This window comes from Hibiscus syriacus, unplaced genomic scaffold (assembly GCF_006381635.1).
Source record: "Hibiscus syriacus cultivar Baekdansim isolate YM2019G1 unplaced genomic scaffold, ASM638163v2 tig00000340_pilon, whole genome shotgun sequence".
Classification (NCBI taxonomy): Eukaryota; Viridiplantae; Streptophyta; class Magnoliopsida; order Malvales; family Malvaceae; genus Hibiscus; species Hibiscus syriacus.
In genome coordinates, this window is record NW_024061783.1 from 1,505,098 (window position 1) to 1,518,253 (window position 13,156).

Genomic DNA, 13,156 nt, shown 5'->3' on the forward strand with positions numbered 1-13,156 from the left:
TAGATTGCTATATTTGATAATAGGGGTCACAATAAGGTCATAACATGATGAAAAAACCCAAATGTTGAATATACCATGAGCATGCTTCATAACTCTTGCAAGCTAACAAACTCACATAGTAATCTACAATGTAGTAGAGTTGAATTAGAAGTGTGTTACCTTGATATCCTAAGTTGTTGAAAACACTTAAGCTCAACCAAGTGCTAATTTTTTCTTTCCCTTGGCCTTTGAGCTTTCTCCAACTTCTCTCACTATACAATAATCAACCACAAGTGTTACTAATATTGTTGGGGAGTTTAGAAAATAATTTAGGACATTTCTTAAGACTTGAATCTCTAAAAACGAGTTGGTTTCACTTAGATTTCTAAAACCCCCACTAAACCCATATTTGGTTTCCATGGCCAAAACTTGACATTGAGAGCTTGAATTGAAGCTTAGGATGAGAGGGTTATGATTCTTACCTTTAGAATCTTAGATTAAACTTGCTAGTTCACCAAGTTATCACATTTTCCAGACCACTTGAAGGAAGAATGAAAAGGAAATATGAAGGCTTGTAGGAAGGAAAATAAGAGACAAAAAAAGTTGAGAAAAAGAGAGAGTGCCAGACGTGAGATCACACAAATTAATGGGTCTTCAGCCTTTGCAATATTTTTTGGTATAATAGCTCTCTTAATCCTCCAAGTTTTAGTCGCAAATTAAAAACATCCAGTTTTAACTTATGTTGAGCTCAAAACAAAGCCCAAATCCACTCAAACTTGGGTCAAGGTTTAATCAAGCTAATGGGTTTAATCCAAGGCTCTATCGAGTTATCCCGAAACTCTTAACCCAGAATCTGGGGCGTTACAATTTTGATACTTGTGTCATGTCATGACACTATTAAAAAGTTAACAATAGAGTGAACAAAATGATTCAATTTGTAAAATTCAGTGAGCAAATTAGAAAAATTGAAAGTATGATGAGTAAAATACGAGAGAGAGTAAAGTTTAACGAGGAAATGTATAATTTACCTATTAAATTAATTAGATAATATCAATTATGTAAGTATGAATTTAACATAAAGTGGCTTAAAATGTTTGAAAATTGATTATTAATTACTATTTCAGTACCAAATTAGAATAATTTAAGGTTTGATCATTTCATGCATACAATTATGGACCCGTGAAGCATGTTCTTCTATCTCGTACTATGATTTTGTTAAGGTAAAAAAAGAGAGAAGATAATTTGATTAGTTAAGTATGATTTAACTTTGTTAGGTAAAACAGTTTATGACATTTCACTTAGGGTGCATTTGGTTCACAGAATGTAAGATTATCAGAGAATAGGATTACTGGGAATGTTGTATTTTGTGTTTAATTGGTTTAGCAGGAATGTAAGATTACCGTGTTTGGTTAAAGGAATAAAAGATTATTGGAATGTATATTTGACTAAATTGTCCTTATTATATATTTGTTTTTTTAATAAGTTGAAAAATATTTATATATTTTCTTTAAAAAATTTAAATTCATAAAATTTATATAATTTTTTTACAAAATTGAAAATATAAAAAGGTTTAATGAAATGGTAAACTTTTATTTTAACCCCTAAACTTCATATAAAATTTTAATTATAGATTTTTTTGTAAATCTAAAATAGTTTAAGGATAAATTTGTAATTTAATCTTCGTATAATTTTTATTATTCAATGACAGAATAATGATATTTATGGAAAAAAAAATATTAAGGGCATTTTAGTCCAAAACGCCGATAATCCAACAATACCTAAGAAAAGGGAGGTAATGACATTCCCGGTAATATAGCCAAAAATATTCACTATTGGTAATCTTACATTACCGGGAATGAGATTCCCGACTAACCAAACGGGAGAATGTGGATTTCATTCCCATGGGAATCCCACAGTCCCCCATCCAAACGCCCCCTTAGACGATTTCTTGATTTTGGTAGACCCAAATGAGAAAACTAATTATTCATATATCTTTATTGAGCACGATAATCTTTTTATTGAGGATCTAAGATTAAAGAGAGATTAAATTAAATTTTATTGTAATTTTAATAGTTAAAAATATTAGATATTTAGATTTATTTGATAAATAAATATTTATTTTAGGCCATAAATTTTATGTAATTAAATTTAATGGTTAAATATTTTACACTATAAATACAATACATATTTTAGTCTTTATAAATTACAAGAAAAAAATAATTTTTAGAGATAATTTTTCTGTAGTCTCTGTAATTTTTTAGGTTTACATTTAGGGATGGCAATGGATTGGGTTTTTGGTCAATCCGACCCGATCCTAAAATATGCACACTCCACTCGAATTTGACCAAAAAATATACACCCTCCATTCAAACCCGACTCAAAAATTTTATATCCTATATCCAACCCGACCTGACTCGAAAAATATATATCTTCCACCCGATTCAAACCCGACCCGATTTTTTAATGTATAAATCTGACCCACCCCAGTATAAATTAAGGATTTAATTAAAATAATAATAAAAATTTAAAAGAAGTTACATTATTATCCTTGGGTCTTATAGGGTTGGAGTTTTTTTCACCCTCCCGACCCGACCCGACCCGACCCAATCCAACCCAACCCAACCCAACTTCCCCTTTAAAAATCTGACTCGACCCAAAATCGAAATTCCTTTAAAAATCCAACTCGATCGGGTCGGATCGATTGGAACCCGTCGGATGTGGGTGAAATTGCCATCCTTATTTACGTTGTATAGATGAATTTCGTAGGGATGTTGGGAAATTTTTTTGACATTCATTGTGATTTAGTACATATATTAGATTTTGGGATACATGAGATATTATGTATTTATACTATTTGTGATCTCTACGTTTATAGTGTTTTATTATTTTTCTCTATTCTGTCGAGATAGACAAAGATAAATTGTATTAAATCTAGCCTATTACACTTATCTAATTTTATGTTGATATCATATTTTCTATTTTCTACTTATAAATTCCTAATAATTTTGTTGACTCATCAGTCGAGATAGACAAAGATAAATTGTTTTAAATATAGCCTATTACACTTATCTAATCTTATGTTGATATAGTATTTTTTAATTTCTACTTATAAATTCCAAATAATTTTGTTTAAGTGATATTTTTTGAGAGCCAGTTTGGCAAGGGCTTTCGATAAGTGACTTTTAAAAGTGTTATTTTAAACTGTAATTTAAAATTTAACTGTTTAGTATTATTGTTAAAAAGTAATTTTAAAAAGATAAAATGTCCATTATAGATATTATGTTGTAAACTAAAAATATAAAATTTAAATTATATTAACATTTATTAATACTATAATATATAAAATATATCCTTAAACTATAATAAAAATATAAATAATATTTTAAAATTATTTATTTAATAATATTTTTAAACTATAATATTTTTTAAAGATGTTAATATTAAATTATTAAAATCAAATGTAAATATATAATTAAATGGAGCACATGCATTAATAAGGGTAAAATTATAATTTGTTTCAAAACGTAAATTTAAAAATGAAAAACTATAAATCCTGATTTTGAAGTTAATTTGAAACCATCGTTTCCGTCGTATTTTTTTAAATTTTTTAGTCGTTTGATATTAATTTTGTATTCAAAATGATTTTTTAACTAAAAGTTCGTTTAAAAAACCACACCAAACGAGACCTAAAACAATCTATTTGCTACAATTTTTTTTCTTTTATGAAAGGCCACCTCATCAATAAAATGCACAATAGCACACGTTATATTTATACGTTAAAATATATAATATTTATTAAATTCGTGTGTCACGTCTGACAAATAAAACAAATATTATATTTAAAATCTGTTAAGTTCAAGTACTAAGTGCACAGTATTTATTAAATTTTAATATTATTAAGCTAGAAAACACATAATATTAAAAATTATAATAGTTCTACACTCACGCTGTATCAAATATAAATTCATAAAAACATTTATTAAATGGTTATTTTTGTTGTATTACAGCTGGTTTGTTTGTTGAAACCATTAATTGTGACATTTTCCAATTGATCCCACACACAACAAAAAATGAAGCTCGTTATAATATATTTAGTATTTTTTATTTTAAAATGTAAAGAGATCTGGATAGTATTTTTTTATTAATAAAGAGTAACTGCAATGTAGTATCTGTTCAAAAATAAATCGTAACCTCTTGAAGTTGAACGTCTACACTCGTAACATTCATGGTACTCGAATCCAGATCCTCAAGGAATAACAAAAATTCTTTTACCACGGAAGTCTTCGTGCATCTTAATAGAATATGTTGAGAGATTTTAGACTTAAAAAAAAGACATTAGGGGTAACCAAAACTAGATTCGAAAAATTAAATTTTTGACTCGATTTGAGAAAAATCGACTAAAATCGAAAAAATTTTAAGTCATCTTTGAGACAACTCTAAATAACTCAATTTTATATTCGATTCAATCCAACTCTATTAAACAATCATCAAAATAAATAAACATGAAAGCAAAATCTTAAAGTGTGTTTGCTTATCGTCATTACTCGGCACTGGGCCTACTTGCAACTAAATTTATGTGCCTCTTTTTATTTGGCAAGAGCCTTTAATGCCCGCTACCACTTCAATTATTTTACTTAAAAGGAATTGTTTTTTGTTTTTAAAAGTTATGAATACGAGTATCAGTGCGTAGCAGAGTAATTGATCGTTTATTGTGAAATAATTAAAAAAATTTAGAACATATACAATACTATAATTACTTTAGCTTAATAAAAAAAGTTACTAAGCAAGTTGAATTTGAATATTAAAATTAAATATTTCATTAAATAAATCAACTTAATTAAAAAGGGTAAAATATATAAATGGTCCCTGATAATATGTATTACTCTATTGAGTCTATCAACTATGACAGTCAAGAAATGAAACAAAGTTATATTTAACCAAGACAAACATAACCATAAACAATACTAGTGTAGTTTGTATTTAAAAGACAATTTCATCAAAAATTAAAATTCAGAATTTGGGATTTAGATATATGGAAAAAATACATCAAAGGTATATGTACTTTTGAAAAAAAATCAATGTGATCTCGTATTATTTTTTCTCTCAATGTGGCCCTTTGACTAATGTTTTTCGTTGTTGACCATTACAATACTGGTGTAGTTCACGGTGCTGAGGTGGTGGTCCATACTGCTCACATGACAGTCCATCTGCCATGTTGAGTTACCAATTTAACCAATATGTTATGTCATCCGCCATCTTAATATGTCATCCTAGACTTCCATGTCAGCACCATGGATTCTCACGTCAGCACTGTGAATTACCACATCAGACCATAACGGCTAATAAAGAAAAATATTGGTCAAATGATCACATTAAAGAAAAAAATAATACGAGGGTCATTTCAAAAGTACAAGGACATCTGCTTGCCTAAAACATTACATTCTTTGAAGCAGGGCAATGGTGGATACACTCAGCTCCCATTGGCCAAGTGCATCTCATTATTTTAGAAAAATGGTTAAATTTAGTTTAATGTGTCAAGGGAAAAAATACAATTTTTGCATATGCATTATTTTTAGAAAAAAAATTAAAATTTTGAATCCTATTCTTAAATTTCTAAATCTGCCACTGAAGTAGGGTAAGGCTGTGGCATTCGTAGCTATTCCCATTCGTCTTACAGCTTCCATCACCGCACCAAGTATAGCTACAAGCTACATAAAATAACGGCACAAAATCAAAATAAATAGTAGTGACTAAGTTGAACTAAGTTGCCCTAAGATCATACGATCGGTCAAATTAAACTCCGGTCGCGGCAGTGTCGGCGGTGAATGACTCCCCGTGCCACAATCGGAGCTAAGCGTACCTGAAAAAGGAAAGATAAATATATGTCACCCGAGAAGCATAAAAAATCAATGCAAACACATGTTTAATTTGTTCCATTCGTAAATGTTAAGATTCAACCATTCTAATCCGTTTCCTCCATTCGTAGACGTCAACATTTAAATCTCTAACATTATTTAAGGAATCTAGTGTCTCATCCACTAGATCAACTTGCTGTTGATATTAATGTTACTATTATTAGTTTATTTTTAATTTTTTTTATTGATTAAGTATTAGTTCAAGTAATTAATAACGATGCATTTTGTATTATAAGTAGTTTAGATATAATATAAAATTTATCAATTACATCTTAATTACTCAATAAGATCTCAATTTTACAATTATATATAAAATTATATCGTATTCAATCCTATTTGACACACACACTTGGTACTTGAATCCAAACTTTTGACATTGAATGTTCATATCCTTTACATTTCTGATATTTGAACCGAGATCTTAAGAAATAACAATAATTCTTTTACCACCGATGTTATAATATCGAATTGAAACTTTTCCGATCTCAGTTTCATACTCACCCCTATGAGGAAGTGGATGTGCGCTTATTCAAGCCGCGGAAATAAGAGGCCGTTGGTCCCCTAACCAACTTTTTCAAATACCGTTATAACAGTGTTCATTATCTTTTAACCTTTTCCAAACTTGATAGCAACTATAAATCTATAAAAACTGTCGTTCTAAGTGAAGATTGGACTGAGACGAGAAACTTTCCCAGCAAGAAAGAAGATGGACATAACTCTAATCCAGCCATGGATCCCTGTTTTAATCTCTTCGGTAATCGCCATTAGATCCTTCAGAAGAAAGTCTATTGAATTGTCAGGAGCTCTCGCCGTATTTCTCGTAATGACGATTCGCTTTGCTGCCGGAGACTGGTCCTTCCTTTTTTTCTTCTTTTCTTTATATTCATTTCTTGTTTGGTTGCCAAGAAAATCATCAGGAAAGGGAATGCAGGATCGGTGCAATGTTTCTGGTTTTCTTCTTTACTTCGTCGAAGCTCACCGAAGATGGAAAAGTAAAGAAACGACGAATCGGCTTTGATTCTAAGGAAGGCGGACAAAGAAACCGGTATATTATTCATAACTCGCTCTGAATCTTTAAATCAATGTTGTTGATGGAAGTATGGGTTGTAAATTTAGAAACACTGATGCTCAAAGAATGTCAGAAATTGAACGAACTAATTTCAGGAGAAATGATTTGAACTTCAGTATGATGATGAATCTGAGTAGCAAATGTGATGTCGGGCTGGGGATTCTAATTCCCCAATTTCTTCATTTAAGGATATAAGTTTTGCTCAATAGTTGTTTTGTAGCAGCTCTGTCTGTGCTCGTTGGGATCCTGAGTGATTGGGAGGAGGACAAATGCCTCGACTCGAACGAGTCAGTTCTTATCACGAAATTAATGGGCGGTATAATTGGTCACTACTCTTGCAGCAATGCTAACTCGTTGTCATCGGAGATCGGGATTAATAGCCGTGACCGGCCTCGGTTGATCACGAATTTTGAGGTAGTTATAGTTTGCTATGCAGAACAGAGGGTGGATAGTTAGCCAATATTCTCATAGTATTGCTTCTTTTGTTGCAGCCTATTCTAAGGTGCACGAATGGAGCCGTGACGAAAACAGGGCTTAGATCGGCTTTGGCAGCAGGGACTGTCGTCGGTTTAACATTCGTTCTTGCCGGAATGACCACTACAAGTTGTATAGACATAATGGTCATGAAGGAGCTATCGGTTATACCCTTTTCCGTGGTGGCCGGACTTGTAGGAAAAGTATCATACGTTCTCTGCTGGGAGCAGTCCTTCAATTCAGCGGTTCTGCGAACTTCGAAATAAGGTACACGGAACATAGGCCTTATAAGCCAAGCATGCCATGATAAGTGAACCATTTGAATGCTTGATGCATGTTGAAATTGTTTCAATCTCTTTTGCAGGTTGTTGCAAAACCTGGAGCAACAGTGAGGAAGATTGCAGGCCGTGACTACCTCGACAACGACGACGTGAACCTCGTCTCGGTACAGCTGACCACACTGATTAGTTTAGCTGCCTGTGTGTATGTTTTCTGAATCATTGATTCAGTTAAAGCAGAATACTAGCGAAACATGAGTTGTTCTTGATCAATGGCTACCCTGAGTTGTCCATGGCACTAAGTGTCCTCATTCAGTGGCTTTTACCACTACTCATTACATCATTCTAGGTTGCTTCCTAGTTCATTCCGGTGGCTGCGACAATTCGCCATGTGGCTACCGTATAATCATCACATCGAAACGACATGGACAAATACATGATTTTAGGTTAAGAGTGAATTTAGAAACTTATGTTTAGATATAAAAATTTAAAATTTTCAAAAGATACAACTACATATTATACCACTCGATCCATCTCTACGAATCAAGTATCGTCTCTCTATATGAAAATCCATATATTTATTTATATATATATATATATATATATAGATAGATTGTGCTGGATTATACAAACTTTCATGGCAAACCATTGATTTAATACATGTACACACATATCTCATAATTCAACATATATATTAGGGTAAATTATGCATTTAACACTTAAACTATTAATTTTGGTCCGTTTTAATAACTAAATTTTTCAAAATTTTAAAATCATATTTAACATTTAGTTTTCATTTCATTTCAGTATGTCGACGTTAAGAACTTATCGCATTTAGTACCTAAATTATCAGTTTTGATTCGTTTTAGTACATAAACTTTTAGTTTTTTCAAAACTTAACATTAAATTTTGAACAAAGTATTAAAATGAAACAAAAACTAAAATTTTAGTGACAAAGTCCTAAAATGAAACAAAAATTAAACTTTAGGTATGATTTAAAAAAAAGTTTAGATGGTAAATAGATAAAATTGATAGTGTAGTACTAAATGCGTAATTTATCCTATATATATTAAGGCATCAAAAACAGCAAAGAAACTCCAAGCAGCACTCGCAAGTCTCGTAGCAACAGAAACAGCAACACAGTGCGAACAAACTGCATATTCCCAAACAGTGAAGAAGAAGAAGAAGAAAAGTTGAGAATCAAACTTAGACTAACCAAGCATAAAGACAACCCTTTTCTTCATGGCGCCTTCTAATTTGATGGTGATGGTATATCGGCATAGCTTCATAACCTGGTGGTGAATACATTTTTTTTCTTCCTTTTCTTTTATTTTGGTCTAAAATTGGTTGAGTTGTAAGGGTTTTATGTTATTACGATCTAAGAAGATGAAGCAGGGAAAATTGCAGACGTAGGAAGGATGATTTCTCAATGAAACCTGTTTTTCGAGAGAAGCTTCATCTTGTGCACCAGCACGTGTATTGTGATGATTCATGGAGAGGGACGTCGCCATAAACAAACGCAAACCTTACAGCTAACCAAGAGAAGGACAAGTTAAAAAAACTAGCCCTGTTAGGCTATGCATGAATCGACAGTGACACTACGAATTTATATTTTGCTGCAATATGGCATCTTTCCTTGATCCTTGTAGTTCATCGATGAAAACCCAGTTTTCATTCATCGAGTTGAGAGAGGATTAGGGAGTCGAGACACGTCAACGGCCACGTGTGAATAAAGGGTCCCACTTTACAACCCACAAAGCCCACGTCATTTGTGTATAGTCACGCCTATGTATGAACCAGCCCACACCTCGGCACTCGATCTTATTCAGTCATCGTGTGGATTGTTATGTCAATATCATTAATTATCACGTCGGTATCAAATCTTATTCATATATTGACATAACTTATAGATATTATTGTTAAATGATATATTTGAGATAGATCACCACATATAAAATTTTAAAGCCATCATCAAACGCAACAGCAAAGACAGTCCAAGCAGCACTCGCAAGTCTCGTAGCAACAGCAGCAGCAACACAGTGCGAACAAACCGCAGACATTCTCAAACACTGAAAAACAAAACCAAAAAACAAAAGCTTTTCTAAGGGTTAAACTCGTACTAACCAAGCATAAAGACACCCCTTTTCTTCATGGCGTCTTCGGACATGCTCATGGTACGACATAGCTTCATAGCTTGGTGGTGCATGCATCTTCTTTTTTGTTCTGAATTTGGTTCTTCTGAGTTTAAGGGCTTCTTTTTATTATGATCTGAGAAGAAAAGGCAACGAGGCGATGGAGAAGATGACAAAGGAGGAAGTTCGTCCGTTGAGAGAAGAGAAGCTTTAACTTGTACAGATACTGGTACACGTCAATGGTGATGGTTGCTGGATCGTGACTTTACCCTATAATAAAACCTACTTCAATGATAAAAAGAAATAATTTTTATAGGTTTTAGATTCGAACGATTATATTTACAATAAGTATTTTCGTTCATTATCAATTAGTTAAAATATAAGAAAAAAAAATTATAAACAGATATATCACCATCTGAAAACAGTTTAATGAAAGGGATTTTTGTTCAAATGGAGTTCCTTTCGTTCTTTTATAGAAGCTTCGAGGGCGGCTCTGTATAGACAAAAAGTAAGGGTAAATTAAAGGTTTAATATTTAAACTATCAATTTTAATATGTTTTAATATTTAAATTTCTATTTTTTTAAAATCGTGTCTAAAATTTAATTTTTTTTTATTTTAGTATACGTGTTCAAAATATAACATTAATTTATAAAAAAATGATAATTTAAGTACTAAATCGGAATAAAACTAATAGTTTAAGTGCTAAATGTATTAAGTTTTTAACAATAGATATTAAAATGAAACAAAAACTAAATTTTAGACATATTTTTTAAAAAAATTAAAAAATTAAGTATTAAAATAGATCAAAACTAATAGTTTAAGTATTGAATAAGTAGTTTACCCAAAATATAATCAATATATGGCGTTAGATTCATGTACTTGAAACCCAGAAACCTGAGTACCTCTTTGATGGTGATGAGTTACAAATCCTACTGAATCACCAGACTTTGGCTGAATTCAAGAATACAACATCAAACAATGAGAGCAGCTAGAGATACATTCATGGATATTTAGCTTTTCTCGACCTGGTTTACTCGAGTGATTAACAGGCGACCGTGCATGCAGATGGTTTCAGGCGACCGTACATTTTCCTCTTCTCAGCTGCCTCGCTCGACCGGGAATTCTCCTCCTCCAACTTCCGCTGGCAGGCGAGCACAAGCTCCTCATCTATTTCGCAGAACATCATTTTTATGCTGTGCGTCAGGTTAAGCACTGCTTGGTTCCAATGGTTCCCAGAATTCCGCTCGAGGGCGGGGAAGATCAGAGGAAATATCACCCGGCGGTTATGCATTATAAGATTAAAGATGTGCTCGTTGTTCCATGGCAAGTGCGCTCGTTCGGCCACCTGAAAAATGGGGACAAGAGAAGTCAAAAACCGTCTCATGTCGCAGCATCGTCGTCGACATTTCTCTCATAGCGATTAGAAGAGGAAAATGTACCTGGTAATGGGAGCTGTTTAAGCAGAATGAAATACGCCGGAACAGAGGGACCATGATCGTTACGAACTCGGCCATGCTAGTCATCTCCAAAATCTCTTCTAACTCACTAATAAACAACAACTCCTTCGGGCTATTCGTAACCGGCCAGTACTTTAACAGTCCGGTAATCACACTATTGGCCAACTTCGGATCCTTATCTATAAACTGTACAACACAGAATGTTAATTGCTGATGATAAACAACCACTGCTTTCGGTTTGTGTAGAGGAATAAGGGCTCTCCACAAAAACATCTTGTGTTCCTCTTTCAATGGTACGGCGAAACCGCTAATAATACTTCCGAAAATCTCGAGGAGTTCAGCAATACCATTATGCCTTTCGGTTTCGAAAACAAAACGATAGATGATATTGCTAACGGCATTCCGCACAAAGGGCCTGTGCACCATGACTTTCCCGTAAACTCTGTGCAGAATAGTTTTCAAACAGTCTCTTTCCCGAGGATCCTCGGAATCGAAGAGGTCGAGTAACTCGAAATAAAAGAATGATCTACATACGTCTTTGCCACCTTTGCATCAAGAGAAGTGCAACTAATAAACCGAAGAAGTAGGTCGTACACAAGTAGCAAATTGGACCAGGAAGGATCAAACATCGGCTCTTCATCTTCGACTTCACCACTAGTGCTATTAGAACAATATTTTGGCGGAAAAGCTCTGAAGAGGTTAATGGCACACATTTTACACATTGCGGCAATTGCTGATTCGTTGAACCGTGCAGACCCCGAAGAAACAAAATCGACAAGTTCTAGCAACATCTGATGTTTAAGATCTTGCTCAGCACTAGTTTTATCGGGATCACTGCAATCAGAAACCTCACAGCACAGATTCAATTTACTAATGAAAAGGCTCTGCTTCTGCGGATTTGAAACATCTGAAAGATAGATTTGGCTCCACTGCCTCCACACCAACCATGATGCTAGCAGGAAAAACAGCTGAGGACACCTGTTTAACAACACTTAGTCGACTTGATGTGCTGTCCCCGATACTTGTACATTGAGCTCCATTGCCTGAGTTAGAAGTATGGTTTCCGGACTCAATTCCAGATGAATCTAATGAGTCAAATCTTTGCAACTTCCGCGGGAGTTTGCTTAAAATTTGTTGCTTAAAATTTGTTTGAGCATCGTAACAAAGCAACTACCGGAAACACAAACTACCTGAATCAAATTAACTTAATTCAATAATCTTATACAATTTCAAACTGCAAGTGAGAATAAGAACAGGAAGAATTTTTAGTGTCGAAATAATAATTTAGCAAGAAATGGATTCGGATGTGATATTCCGACGACATTCATTCAGTAGCCAGAAAGAGAAATCATGCAAAGGTTCTTAACAAGCTATAATTCTGATTCACAAGTATATTTTCACAGGATCAAACTGAACACCAACAAGCATAATATTCAATGAAGCAAATAACAAAATCAAGAAGATGTCGAGATGCCGTGATAAAGAGGCATCCATCCTTAACTCCCGAAACTATAATGCCGAAGTCGGCAGTATACGGATATGTTTGTATCTTCGACAAATTGAACACAGAAAATGCTTAAAAGCTATTCCTTCTGGGAGAATTAGATACATTTTACTACTAGGAGTCCAGAATTCTCAAAAGCTACCGATTTTCGTGTAAGCTTCGAAATATTCGATCTACCATAGAAAACTAAGCTATTAGCAATTATCCACAAATTCAACAAGGCAATTGCAATTACCCCAAATAACAGTGTCACAAAGTACTCTCTTTGATACCATAAAACTTGAAGGAAAAAAAACAAGTTCCCCAGAAAGAGGATGATACATGGACCTAATGGCAGCAATATTGTG

The 13,156-nt window shown here is 33.3% G+C and overlaps 2 pseudogenes; one reads left to right on the plus strand and one right to left on the minus strand.

Annotated features, from left to right (window-relative positions):
• The first annotated feature begins 6,600 nt into the window (after positions 1-6,600).
• LOC120199022 lies at positions 6,601-7,933 on the plus strand (annotated as a pseudogene).
• Positions 7,934-8,784: 851 nt separating this feature from the next.
• On the minus strand, positions 8,785-12,799 carry LOC120184638 (annotated as a pseudogene).
• Between the last annotated feature and the right edge of the window lie 357 nt (positions 12,800-13,156).